Raw genomic sequence first — 14971 nt, forward strand, 5'->3', positions numbered from 1 at the left:
TTGAATGAAGTTGCCCCTGTTATACTGTCCAGCTCAAAATTTTATGATTCTTGTTACCAATTAAATTGCTGACAGATTTTGAGGGATTTGAAAGAGGACAAACATGTTTAAAAAATAGCTTCTTAAAAGATTATAATGGTAAGGCCAGACTTTAGAATTGATTGCAAAAACTGTAGTACATAATGTTTATAACATTGGGGTTTCCAAATTGGCCAGTTGTAGATTCCAGCCATTATAACAATTTATTTTATTGCCAACAATAGACACTGAAATAACTTTTTTAATGATATGAAAAGTAATTAAATTAGATCTGTTGTCACCGCAGCCATATCCGTATGTTATAATGGGTTCAAAAGTAGAATTTTGACTATAGGTCTGCAAGAAACCAGAATATAAAACGTAAAACCTGAAGAAACCAGAATAACATATGTGTATCCATTTTGTGGAAGGGAGATAAATGAATGGATATTTAAAAAGAGAGGAAGCTATTGAACACAAGCTGCATTTTTTCATACTATAACACAAGAATAAAAACATTTTCAAAGGATGGGACTAAATGTGACACCTTATTAAAAGCTTACTATTTTAAATGTGTAAATATGTATAATCCAGGCAGCAGTTGGGGTCTCCCTGAACTCGGGTAATCCTGACCCAAATCTTAAATCCAGTAAGTCTGATATCAAAAAGGCTTTCTGAGAATTTTATTGTATCCCCCCCACCCACCCACACACACACACACACACCTTTTTGCTTCCCTCTGCTGTGGGTGTTTTATTGGCTGGCTGTTTCTCCCTTCACCTCCCTTTACTTCTCCAATCTTAGTGTCTACCCATTCGTATCAAGCACTCCATGGGTTTTGAAAAGTACTTTATTAAAGATCTGAGTGAGTTACAGAGAGGAAAGAGGTGAAAATGTGGAGTACTGACCTTTCACTATTTCCTCATGGCCCCCTCCTCTCTTGTTTTCCTCTCCCCTCCCCCTCTTCCTAAATCAATAAAATCATTCCTAGTCTTGAAAAGGGTTCTTCTTGATTACAAACTCCCATTTCCCAAAAAGGACAGCTCCCCCTACAAGGCATATTAGGAAATAAAATTTTCTCCATCTAATTTCATCTATCAGGTTGGCATGTAAATTCCACTTAAAAAGGAGAAACAATTTACATAAGGAGACATGGAAAAATGCACAGTTTGCTCCTATAATGCAGTACATAGCAAAGCAACTCGAAGGCAGGATCCTACTAGTTAGAGCAGAAAACATCTGAAAGATCTTTATCTTCTGGCAAGCGTGTGGGGAAGCATGCCCTTCTGTGCATTGCTGGAGAAAATGCAAAACCGTTCAACTGCAAATGGTTCTTGTACAAAAATGTTAATAGTTTTATGAAAAATGGAAGCAAACCAAATATTCCACCATGGGGAATATTTAGACAAATATGACATACTAATATGGAATGAGTTCTGTGCTGCTTTTGAAAATGTCAAGTATGTATTTTACTTCATGAACAAGTTTACAAATAGTGACAAATTAAAAAACAGAACTCAAGATAATGTTAACTTGATGGCTATGTAATAAAAACAACAAGAAAGATGGGAATCCAGAGGAATGTAAATAATTTCAATTCTTATTATTTTGGAGAGTTCCAATTTTTAGAAATGACAATAATTCTAACTAGTAGCCACAGTTATCCTATCTTTTGTTACATCTCTGCATACACTAAGACCAATTGTTCAAGTCTATTCAAGTTGATTCTAATGGTTTGAACTATCCCCAGAAGATTGTTTTTCCTTTTAGAATTGCTTTAAGTCAGGTTTTTCTAATTGAATCTAGGAATAAATTGGATATCTTTAAAAGTTCATTAGTGGGGACATTCTAAAAAATACCTAACCAGCACTGCTCAAAACTGTCAAGGTTATAAGAAAAACAAGTATAGTTTGAAAAATAATCACAGCCAAGAGGAGGAGACGGAGATGTGACAACTAAGAGTGACGTGGAGTCCTGTGTGGGATCCTGGAACAGAAAAAGGACATTAGGTAAAAATGAAGGAAATCAGAATAAAGTATGGACTACAGGTAGTTGTGTATCAATATTGGTTTATTAATTGTAATGTACCATACGAATATAAGATGTTAATAACAGGGAAACTAGATATGGGCATATGGGAATTCTCTGAGCTATTTTCACAATCCTATTATCTACACAATCCTACCATTAAAATATTATTTAATAATATATTAGTATATTCAGACAACTGTAACACCATCTAATGTATTGAACTAGCGTACTAAATAACCAAGGCTTGTTGACTGTTAGTGTCCAACTGATAAGCTGAAAAATTACCAGGTCGTATCTACATTCATGCAGTAGCTGGAGACAGCATTCGAGGAAGGGTGAACACCCTTCAGTAAGGAGAATGAGCCGAGGAAGTGTAGAGTACCACAGGAAGCAGGGCCCTTGCCCAGGGGCAGTCCAGAGAAACGCGTCCCCAGGGCACCGCGCCAGCTGTAGCTTCTAACCAAATGTTCGGACTTATCAATATGCAGAGGTGTTCCTATTAGACCACTATATGTAATGAAGTCTGGTTCAGACTATTTTGAGGTTTCCTTTTCTGAACTTTTTTTTCCTCTTTTCCATTTTGTTTGCCTTTTTTTTTGGCAATTGCATTTTTAAAAATTTCCAATGTGTTTATCTTGTGATGTGAAGAAGATTCTTTGTGCACTGTCCACTATGAATGAAAAGCAAACTGGGAATTTCACAGTCTGTTGACAACATTGAGACTGGTTTGATGTCTAAAAAAAGGTCGACCTGTTTCCTGTGTTAACCTCAGAGCAGTAGGTGGAAAGGCAAGTTCCCAATAGGTTTCCATGCTGGACTAATGTCAAATGAAAAGAAATGAGGCAGATGTAATATGTTTTCCCCCTCATCACTAATTAAATATACATTAAAATAGTTTCTTTTTAATGCATTAAAAATTTTTTAAATTAGCGTTTCTGTTTTCGTGTTTAAAAGCAATAGAAACTTCTGTGGATGTAGTAATTTATTTTTTTAGAAATAATTATGGGTTTCCTGCAGTATTTCCAAAACTACCCTGGAAGAAGCACATGGGCTACTTGTCAAACTGCAGGCTCCCAGACCCCCCAACTCAAGATTCCGGTTCAGGGTGCCGAAGATCCAGGAGAACCTGTCTTTAAATTAGCACCTTCTTCTGGCCAGGTTGTCTTCTGATTAGTTGTTTGTACTGGTTCTTAACTCTGACTACAGAATAGAATCATCTGGAGAACTTTTAAAACTACTAATGCCCCAGCCGACCCCTTCCACCCCCCCGGCTGTCGTTTGTGTATCTGGGACGCGGCCTACACATTGGTGGTTTTCAGCTCTCCCTGGATTCTGCTAGTGTGTAACCAGCATCAAAACCACTAGTCTTATGTGTGGAACCAAAATTAACTAGAAAAACCTGTACTTTACTCCTTAGGCTCAGTTTAAAAAAATATTGGCTACTGAACATAGCACATGGACCTTAGAAGCATAACGCTGAGCGAAAGAAGCCAGAACCAGAGGACACATCAGTGGGACTGACTGCTGATAGGCACAGGGTTTTGGGGGTGGGGGTGTGGACCTGTTCTGGAATTAGAAAAGGTGATGGTTGAAAAACATAGACAATATAGTAAAAGCCACTGAAGGGTATACTTTGAAGTGATTAATTTTATGTTGTGTGAAGTATATCTCTATTTAAAAATGCTGCTAAAACAGAACATTCAATTGAACCATTTTTTGTCAATGTTTGAAACAGACATGCACACCATCGTTAGAAGTCGGGTTAGTGGTTAGCAGTTATCTTTGGGGAGGCGGGAGAGATGGTGATGGCAGGGTCTGGAGTGCTGCACGGTTCTTATTTCATGACCTGGGTGGTGGTCGCAGGGGTGAAATCACCGCGTGATCATTCATTTTTGTATTTATGATTTGTGCTTCGGGAAAACTGAGTTGCTAAGAGAAGGTGAAAAGATATTCAGGGTATCGCACTTGAGAATACAGGAAAGAATCTATCTTAACCCATAATAAGGGTAAATCTGACAAGGCATAATGTTTGACAGTAGAAGTCATTTAGTACTGGAATTGTTTGGAATTGTTTACCAAAGATGGCTATAGAATCTGTCCTCAGAACTCTCTGAAAAATAGCCTTGCTGTAAATTTGTTCTGGTTTGGGATGGTAGCTTATAGTAATTGGCCAGATAACATTTTGAGACTTAATCCAGTTGGAGTCGACCTTTACTTTGCTTTTTTCTTTTTCTTTTTTCTTTTTTTTTTACAATTTTTATAAGAGTTTATTTGAGCCAAAACTGAGGACAATTGCTGGCAAGCAAAATCTCAAATGCTCTAGTTTCCATTTACTTTTTATTCTTGGAAATAAAAAGTTAGACAAAATAAAAGAAAAACTAAGAGAACATTGAATTCCCCTATCAGGATACTTGCCAAAGAGAATTAGCTAATGCATATATTTTTTGATGTTATAGAGAAGTTTATTGTAATGTTTTACCAGTCATCAAACTGAATTTCCTAAGCTCAATTTAATTTTCTTTCTTTTATGTTGTTGCCGATATTTTTTTCTTAATTCCTGTTAACCTGCTGACCGTCCTAGACGCTCCCGCCTTTCTTCCTTTATTACTTCCCCAGGCTCCGTGAATTCAGTTGTTTCCACTTTCTTTCTTCATGGGCTCCAAGGTTTCATCACTTTATTACTCTTTTTATATTTCGGTAGCTCTACTCATAGTTTTAAGACCTTTGGTTTCCAGGAATGACTCCATTGTGAGGTTCTGGAAAATGTCTCCTTCCTTTTGTAATCATGTTTGTATGCTAAGACAATATGGTTCCACGTTGACCCCTCTGATTCCCGGATTACGTGTTTAGAACTGAGTCAGTTTAGCAATCCCAATGATTTCATAAGCTATTTTGCAAGCCATCTATGCCCTTTGAAATCTGTTCACGCATTTCTAGAACTTCTTATTCTATTAGCCACGTACAGACTATGCTTTTATATTCTTACATCTAAGATTTGTTCATTTATTTAACAAAGGAACAGCATTTAAAATTTGCTTTGTTCTTAATAGCTAGAAGAAATTATTTCAGATTCTCTCCTCCAATCTCTTCATTTTATAGATGAGGAAACTGAGGCCCAGAGAAATCCACAGTTAATTACCGAGAAAGCCATTTTTCTTCTACAGTTCTTTATTGTTTCATTGTACTTAATTTGTGTCTTTTTTCCTATGCAACATTTTTAACCTGGAGGCACACTGAGCCATTCTGGATTTTTTTTCTCATGTTTAGTTTTTTAAAAACTTTTTAGTAAATCATTGAGCTCATTTTTAGTACCAGATGTTCAAGCTAACTAGTTCATTACCACTTAATGCATTATATTAGCACAATTTTAAGAACTTCCTTAAAGCAAAACACTTTTCTTTGTTGTTGGTAGTTTTTAATGTATTGTTTTATTCTTGTCCACCCTTACTGAATTTTCCAAATCGAACTACTCGAGGAAAAGATCTGTCCCTTCACATTCTCACACTCTATTTCCTTTTCTAGATACATGTTAGATAATAACAGCTGACAGAGCTCTAGGTTCATTATTCCCATTTTACTGATGAGATAACTGAGGCACAGAGATGTTCTCCATGGCAGAGGGGGATGAGACCTAAGCTTTCTTATTCTTGTTCCAGATCTAGTATTATACTTAACCCTTTTTATAGTCCTTTAATAAAGTCTACTTTTATGTGCTTCCAAGCAGGGAAGTCTAGATTGTAGATCGCAACTAACCAGTTTTATATTGATAGCCTGTGATTCTGTCTGCAGGAGGCGAGGCAGAAAGCCTCAGATCTCAGGGGAATGTGGGCAGGATGACAAAACCGGCTCTTGCCCGGCTCCCTGGCTGATGGGGAAGCTCGTGAGGAATGTGCAGGTAGCAAGGTGACCACCAGGAGGCGCCGCCAGACTCAGCCCGGGCTGCCATCCAAACCTGGCCCATTGGGGTGCTGGCAGGAGTCCCCGGGCACCATGGCAGAGCAGCGGCCGGCTGTCTCCCTGAGCTGCAGTCGCTCATCCCCTCTAATTGGCAGTGATACTCTCTTCATTTTGTCCCTTTCCTGTTTGTGAAGTAAAGCTGTGTGATCCATCTTCACAGAACGTACTCACTGCCTGTTCTCTTCAGTTCTACCTTTTTCCGAATTATCTAATGTTTTCCACTGTGCTACCAGGAATCAGAAGAAAAGTTATGAGTTGTATATTTCTGTGTAATAAACCACCCCAAAGTTCAGTGGCTTAAACCAGCAACCATTTACTATTTGTCATGACTGTGCCTTGGCTGGCTGCTCCCCTGCTGGTTTCGCCTGGGCATACAGCCGGAAGTGCTCAGGGCTAGGTTCAAGGTGGCCTCTGGCGGGTATGTGGCGGTTGGCCTTGGCTGTCCCTAGGGGCACTTGGTTCTCCAGTGGCCTCATCCTCAGTAAGCGGGACTGGCTGCCTTGCATGTCAGTCTCTGGGCAGCCCTCGCAGAAAACCAAGGCAGAAGCTCAAGGTCTACCTTGGAAGTCACACAGTTTCTCTTCTACCACATTCTTGTGGTCAAAACAAGTGATAAGAACAGCCTAGATTCAAGAGTTGGGGATAGAGCCTCTGGATAGGATGAGCTGCAGAAAGAGCATGCTCATGATTCGCAGTCTGCAACAACGCAAAAAGGCGAGACTGAGCCCTCGGGTGAATAGGTTCATTGAACCCAAACAAAATAGAACTTTACTTTTCGCTCAGGCAAGTAAGAATGCCCACTGACTAAACATCTTCAATTCTTGTCACTGCAATAAAAGCTCTGTAACACTGATGGGTCTCAACAATAGAAAATTAAGGAGACTACTAAAAATTGCCCTAGCCCAGAAAATATTTGCAGGAGGAAGGAAAGGTTCGAAGTCTAATTTCTGTAGGCAAAGTGACTGACTAGTGTGGTTTCCAAACCTCAGTTATGCCAGTTTGATTCCAAGCCTCTTTAGTTAATAATAGAATGGAGGAAAAAAACAGCCAAAGATTTTGTTACTTAAAGGGAATTTGCAAATTAAGTCTCTTAAGTAACCATTGGTTGGCCAATATTCACTGACAGGCGTCTGGATTTTCGCCTTCTTCCTTGCATAACTGGTGAAAGTGAAATGAGATAATTAATGTAATATGCCTGGTATGATACCTGGATTTGCCTCTAAAAAATATAGCTGCTACGATTATTTTATTCAAGGCTTTACCAAGAATTTATACTGTTTAATGATAGATAGACTTTCTATTAAGTACTTTTAAAATATATTTTTATGGTCAGTGGGTGCTTGATAAACTTGCTTTAAAAACTTTTCAAGCTAAACTATCACTGCCATATTCTATGGGGTAAAAATTTGGAGTCTCCATTTTCTCTTTGTCCATATGTTAGAAAATGACCTAGCACAATTACACGTCAGGTCTTGCTGTGTAACAAATAACCACAAGGAAATCCCAGTGGCATTTAACGAAGCATTTTGTTTGCTCGTGGGTCTGTAAAGCGGGTGGGCAGCTGTGCCTCTGCTCACAGCACATGGCTATACCTCGTGCTGCAAGTCTGCGTGTAGGTTTGGGAGCTCTGCTTAACACGCGTTTGTCCTGAGGCCCAGACCAAAGGGGCAGCCACTACCCAGAGTAAGTTCATCTCACCGTGCTGGCATAGGCGCAAGATAACAGCAAAAATATCTAGGATTTTTAAGCTCTAGATTCAGAATCTGCATAGTGTCACTTCCGCCCAAACCAATGGAATAGCCAAGTTCACCGTTAGCAGGAGGAACTTGTAAGTCACAGGCCAAGCTCCAAGCTACAGTGAGGGATGAAGAATGGAAGCCAATAATGCAGTACCACAGTGTGGGGAGCACCTTGGCCTGTGGGCAGACGCTCCTTAGTCTTACTTCCATAAAGAGGCATGTGTCCTGGTTAGGCTTCTCACACTTACTCAGTAGGACGTAATTCCCTTGGCTGGCTGGCTGGCCGGCGGTTAGGCTTATGACTCTATCTTCAAATAATAACATGGGGCGTCTGCCTGTTAGTTACCTAACAGAGTAGATCTTTGAATTCTGTGCTGCCTCATAGTTATAAAATCTTAGTTTGGAAAATCATAATTGTGGAGGATTTCCTGATGGATCACCTATTCCTCAAAATAGTCTGAGTTTCATACCTGAATCAAGTAAAGTTGCAGAGAAGCCTCTGTGCACAGCAGATCGGGTTGGCCTCTTGTAAAATTGCTTTTACTTAACTAAGCTTGCGTGTTAAGCTCTCTGCCTCCATCAAAGAAAGCTATAAGGAAATAATTTATGGATCTAATTAATAATTGAGATCGACATTGGTATGCTCTACACATTTCAGTTTTTGAAGAACCGTGGAAGAATTTTCTCTTTGCTCACAGAAATAAGAATTTCTGGGGTTCCTCCTGAGAAACTGGCTTATTTATATCTGGCTTATAGTCACTGTGATGTAACGGACCACCTTTCCATTCTTAACCGGCCACTAGGAAACTCTGATGCAGATTTGCAGACCATCTCTGCTGGAACAGAGAGCCTTATTATAGCCATTATGTGTCAGGCTTTGAGTTAATACAAATTAAGTTCTTAGAAGTGCTTGGCATGTGCTATATATGTTTGCCATTATTATTATTATTATTATTATTATTATCATTATTGATAGGATAAGTTGGATATAAATAAAATTCAATACAATAGGAGAATGGGATCCCAGTATCTGACCTCCTTTTTCATTTTGGAATGAAAAGTGCTGAATTTGTCTGTTGTTTTTCAAGACTTTGTAATCAAATTACCGAATTGATAAGCAGGTCAAGTATTGGACGGGGAAATTTTATTCTCCTTCTGCTTCACTAATATTTTTCTGATCAATTTTAAGCTTGTATAGTTTGGACCAAAATAAATTTCTATTTCTTGCCAAGAACAACTTAGAACGAAATAACCTAAAGCTTCATCAAAGACTGGAGTAAATGTTATTAAAGGATGAACAAGAGACTAAAACTCCCAATTGTTTGGTAGGATGGGGGCTGGGGAGGGTAAGAGGTCCAATGGGGTTTCTCTCTTGAGCACCCGGCCAATAGGACTCTCTACTTCACAACAGCTAGTTTGGGGCCAAAGCTGGGCCACTAAAATTTCCCTTTCCTTCTTTGTTCAGTGGCTAGGAGAAATAAGGGATAGGGTGGAAGTGAGGGGCCAATATTGGGTAGGACTGATAATCTTCCCCAAAAGGCACCGTTCCCACGTCCTCCCGCAGGACTGACCAGTGCCCCCGCATTCTCTCCGTGGAGTTTGGTGCACCCCCGCCTGGATGGTGCCCACAGCCTAACAACACGAAGAAACAAAATGGCTGTTTTGCCCACGGCCGAAAAGCAAAACCAAGAACACAGACTGTCAATCCCCAGCCTTCAAAGTCTTGTCCAGGAAGGACTTAAATTTAGCAGTCCCCTGCTAAATAGAGCAAGGAGTCAGGAAAAAATGTCCTCATCAATTTGAGGCCAATTCTGTTACTGAAAAGAACAGGCTTTGGTGAAAGAAAAGAAGCTGAATAAAAATTGTTTAAAAAGAAAAGAATAGAACATGCAAAAGACGTGAAAATTTCATACTGGAAGAAGACAATCCAGGGTACGATTTCAGGTAATAAATTACAAATTTGTAATAAGTCACACATAGGTAATAAAAAATACACTCTAAATTAAAGAGTATGTTCACAGTGAGGCATTGAGAGGCCAGCTCCTGGCCCCGCAGTCACGCAGCTGGGAAGTGACAGAGCTGAGATTGGCACCCAAACAGTTTGACTTCTGAGGTCATCATGCCTCCCTGTCATGTAAAGAAAAGTGTGTGGGGTATAAGCAGCAGTCAGTTATTATCCGGAGAATGAAACTGTTAGGAATTTTTATTTTCTATGTTAACATGTTTGTATCATTTATAGTTTTATCATAAAGTACTGCTTTTGTAATTTACTTCCCAAAACAAGTAGCTATAAATTGAAGAGAGGTATAAAATACTAAGCAAATATTCGATACAACTCTTCCCAACTCCTTCTTATTAGCAAAAGTTTTGTAAGAAACCATGTTTTTGTAAGAAACCTGCAGAGCCCAAAACCCCATTATTTAGGGTTCACTCTGAGACTCAGTGGTTAGCTAGTTCGTGAAGCTCTCTGATTGCAGGGAAATGTCTACTTGGCTTCCCGTGGTGCTCTCTTAGAATAGAGTATGGCAGGATTCCCCATCCCTCCAACCCAGTCGGACGCTGAATACCCCTGGGCATGGCCCCTTCCGGTGTGTCTGGAATTGCGCCTTGTGCTGCTCTTCTGGTCGCTATGTCAGCATTGGAAATCTGGCCTGGACATTGCGGTTCCCTCGGCGAGGATTCCTCTCTTACGTCTCTCTTCTTTCAGTTAAACAATACCATCACTTCTTAGTTCTCGCTGCTATAACAGGACACCACAGACTGGGCAGCGTGTAAACAGCAGACATTTATTTCTCACAGGTCTGGAGGCTGGGAAGGCCCAGATCACGGCGCCAGCAGCTTCAATGTCTAGTGTGAGCCTGCTGCCTGGCTCACAGAGGGCCATCTACTCACCGCGTCTCTGCAGGGTGGAAGGGACAAGGCCAGTCTTCACAGTCCCTGTCATCAGGGCACAAATGCCCTCGTCAGGGCTTCGCCCTTGTGACCTGGTCACCTCAGCTCCAATATCATACCTTGGGGGTTAGGATTTCAGCACATGAATTTTGGGGAGACACGAACGTTCAATCTGATAAGCAGCACAGCAGATCTGTGGAGGTGAGCCTGGTGGTAGCCACTGTAACACGCCTGTACCCTGATTTCAGAGCTGTCTGAAAAGCAGTGCTGTCAGTAACTCTTCCTGCTTACAGCTCCTGTGTTACAGTGCAATTCTTATAATGCTTTTCTACCCTTCCTACCAGAGTGCACTGTGCTGTGCAGTACATATAAAATAGCCTGTGCATTGCACACACCGATAGACGTTCACCATGTGAACTAAGGGACACAGATCGTTGGAGTGGAGCTCCTCCCTGGGTGTTGTTTGCACAGCTGAGTTCCTTGTATCTGAAGACCGCTAGCGCTGGTGGTGTTTACTGTTTCATGACGAATGGATATGGTTTAGTATGACACTAAGGCATGTATGCAGCATTTAAGATTATGAAGAACAAGCAAACGACATCCTTCCCTCTCAAGAGCCTAGATCTCTATTAGGCGTAGCCATTAAGATGATGGTAGCACTGACCCACTCCACTTGTTCTGGTCTCCATCAGCTTTATTTAGATATAGTAACTCCTGGATATGAGCATGCAGTGAGAACGTGGGCGTGCAGTGAGAACGTGGGCGTGCAGTGAGAATGTAGAAATGACAGGATACGGCTGTCATAAGTACAGGTGTGCTAACAGCCTCTGTGTATCTGTGTGCAGTGGGGATCCCAGCTTGAAGTTAAAGTATGTCTACGGTTTTATTGACAGTTTGCGCCCTCTCCCACCATCACAATTTCAGGAGTCCACGGGGAGTTTAGCTTTAAACAAATTCAGTGTCCCAAACATGCCCAGACACATTGGAACAGTGTTTGATTCTACTGCTGATGATGGTGTGAGTCTTCTGCATAACGCAGGCATAAAAGAAAAAGGTTTTTCCACGTCTCCAGTAGACCCTTTCTATGCATGTTTGTCTCTGTGTGGTGCCAAAAGTTTAGAAAATATAAAAGGCTGTGGGACAGAAAATGAGCCGCTGGTTGGTTTAGCTTCCATAGTGTTTCAGCCTAATGAGTTCGTCCTGGATTCCATCCTTCTAATTTATTCTTTTGCTTCTGGAATCTGGTGCTTATTTAGCCGTCTGACTACTAGCATTTACGTTAGAAGGGTAATATTACAAGAAGACACAGACCAGAAGAAGGCATCACACACAGGATTTCCTGTTTATAGATTTGCAAAATACTGTAGGACCCTGATTAAATGATTAATGGAGAACAACAAACTATATCTAAACAGTGTTCTCACTAAAAGTTTTTACACAAATGCATTGGACAGCTTGCTCTGAAGTGTGACTCACAGGAAAGCATTCTACTGCATTCATTTACATGGAGAAGAAATCTGAACTGGTGATAGATGCATGTAATTGTTTGTGTCCATTGGGAAAGAAGTGGCAGTGTTAACACTTCATTTAAAAGATTTTCCAAAATATAATAGTGGGATGCTGAATTTTTTAAATGACAGCATAGTATGCTATCAAATTGTCCAATAATGCTATTCAGTTTCTCTTTCCTTGTAGCTTCAATTCTCTGTTCAGTTTTTCCACCAGTTTTTGAAAATAAATATGCCAGAAAATCACCGAAATTAAATTGCATTCTAACCTCATGCAGGTGCTGACTGCTCCCCATTTTCACAGCATTTCTGATGTGTGGAGTGAAGGGATTTTCTGATTCCTAATCGTAGTCACAACACTTGAAATTTAAGTGTTTTGGGGTTTCCTTTTTTCTCTACAGTACCAATTATTCTTTTATACTCTCTCTGAGAATTAGTATATAATAGTTCCTAATCTGATTGTGACTGGCTTATTTATGCACAAATAATTCAAAGAAAATTAGTATTCAGTACCCATTGTCAGGAGAGAGAGAGAGAGAGAGAGAGAGAGAGAGAGAGAGAGAGAGAGAGAGAGAAAGAGAGAGAGAGAAGGAGAAATCTACATTTTTTTTAACCCCACAACTGCAACAAATATGGCAAGAAATTCCTTGAAGTATTTAGGAAAAAGGAAAGTGAAATGAATAAAGAAGGAAGAGGAGAAGTAGAAGGAGAGGAGAAATAGTAGAAGAAGGAGAAAGAAAAAGAAATGGATGCTGTTCAAACTCAGAAGATTCTTGACTTTGAAGAAGCTGTAATATAAATATTTTAAGGGAACACAGATTTAAAAGCAATTTTAAATGTTGGAAAACAAGCAGCATTTCCATTAGGCTGTTAGAGCATATACTGATGCCAATTCCTGCTTTTAGAGCAAATCAGTCCCTTACCAACCTGTTCTTTCCATTCCAGCTTAAGTTTTGTACTATATCTTTTCCCAAATCAAAAAAAAAACAACCATCATCAACTGAACATTTTATTAGATATACTATTTTCCAGCTATTGTTGTTGTTGTTGCTCAATTACAAGGATAAACAAGGAATTTCTTCTGGGTTCTATGTCGGAGGCTCGTTCTGTAATAGTCAATAGGATTGTTGTGCAGATCAGAAAGACACTGTATGTGGAAGTGCTTTTAAATATACAAAGAATCATCCAAATAAAGTCAACATCATTACCCAAATCATGTGTGATATGTACAGTTTTTCCTTTGGTTTTTATTTTCCTGTTTTATCCCATCGTTATTTTCTAAAGAATCAAAATTGCTATATTGGAATTATTATGTTATTCAGTTAGGCTGAAAATGTTCAACATTTTTGGTTTTCCCTTTTTGTAAAACTAACAAAATACTCTATGTTGGAAATTTTTACTTTAGATTGAGGCTGGTATGTTAAAAAAGATTAGAAGACACAATCTAACAATCTCCTTTTCTAAAAAGTAGTTTTTCTTCTCAGTTTTCAGTGATTAAGCAGCTGCATTTGTTGTTGTCGTCAAAATGGCCAGGAAGTCACATTCCACAGCCTGGTATGTATGTCACTCAGAAATCTTGTCTTATACTTTCAGGTTATTCAGGTTGTTACTGAAGCCATTTAGGAGAAAGAAGTCAGTGGTCATAATATGTGATTTCTTTTCTTAGTGTTTACAAAACAAAGCTGTCCTTTGGGAAACAGAGTATGTGCAAAAGAAGGCAGAGAAAACAAGAACAAATTGTGAGCTGGCTGCGGACGCAGGGTATCTGGTCTGTGTTTGGCCCATGTCCCATTCCTAGGGGTTTTACTTACACCAGCACTGCAGCAAGCACACATTTTGTGTATTAAACATGCAAAAAGGACAAGCCAAAACCTGGAATGCAGTCTACTTCCCATAATCTGCATGCTTATTAATTTTTTTTTGTTTATCAAAAAATGTTTAATATCAGCTGGGGGGATGTAACTTGCTGCTGTGCTGCTTTCTCTGACTATTGCTTTAGTGTTTCCTATGATATCATAACCCAATTTCTTATTAATTAGCCTAAGTACAAACAAGACGGAAAGAAGTAAACTCATTTTGTAAAAACATAATGCATTACAGAAGATAAAAAGGATTTGGGGGTTAGCCACAGTTCATGTCAAGATGGATAATTATCGGGGGTTCTCAGTTCAAGAATACTAACTAGGACAGAGACATGTGCACGAAGCAGACCTAGTTCACTGTCAGTTATTGGTCCTAGTTTATCTTCCTAAGTTTTGCTCATCGAGAGGAGACTAGCATGGAAGAGGCAACACCAATAAAAGAATGTTCTACATTCTACACTATATCCCTTTAACTGTCCTATTTTCCTACAGCTCGGTCATTTTTGCTCTCATCATCTTTTAAAACCCATCAAGGTGAACTTACCTTAGAATCCACATTGAAGCTTAAGAGTGGCAGAATATGCCCCCCCCCCCCAAGAAAAAAGCCACATGGGCATATACATTATTTTGTGCTAACGGCACTTGAAAAATAGCAGATGCAAGAAGGGGTGGTCTAACCGTCCCTTTTCTTCCTGAAAGCAGGAGATAAAACCCCCACGTGAATGATGCCCTCCCTTTACCAGGAGGAAAGGACCGTTCTTATCACCAGAGACGGGGAGTTGAGGCTGAGAGAAATCAGTACAACGGACCTTGGTAAATAACTCTTACTGTCCTTTAGTCTCCCCACATAGTTTAGTCGCTTTTCCACAACTGTCTCTCTTTGTTCAACCTAGTATATAAACATTAGGCCCAGCCACTTCTTTGGGCCTTCCTTTTCCTGTGAAACCTCCATGTACATGTAAAA

The 14971-nt window shown here is 39.7% G+C and overlaps 1 protein-coding gene across 7 annotated transcripts in view; it reads left to right on the top strand.

The window, feature by feature from the left end:
* LOC308509495 (chaperonin-containing T-complex member BBS12-like) overlaps positions 1–14971 on the top strand; it is a 70365-nt gene that overhangs the window by 33936 nt on the left and 21458 nt on the right. For 2 of the 7 annotated variants that reach the window (XR_013995193.1, XR_013995195.1), the window contains exons 4-5: positions 13630–13699; positions 14710–14820. The exons of 3 other annotated variants lie outside the window; for them this stretch is intronic. The gene's annotated coding sequence lies outside the window, so the exon portion shown is untranslated. Of the gene's footprint in view, positions 1–13629; positions 13700–14706; positions 14821–14971 lie in introns of all 7 variants that reach the window. 2 more of the 7 variants (XR_013995196.1, XR_013995199.1) reach the window with 2 other exon arrangements.

The sequence above is a fragment of the Rhinolophus hipposideros genome (assembly GCF_964194185.1).
Source record: "Rhinolophus hipposideros genome assembly, chromosome: 16".
NCBI lineage: Eukaryota > Metazoa > Chordata > Mammalia > Chiroptera > Rhinolophidae > Rhinolophus > Rhinolophus hipposideros.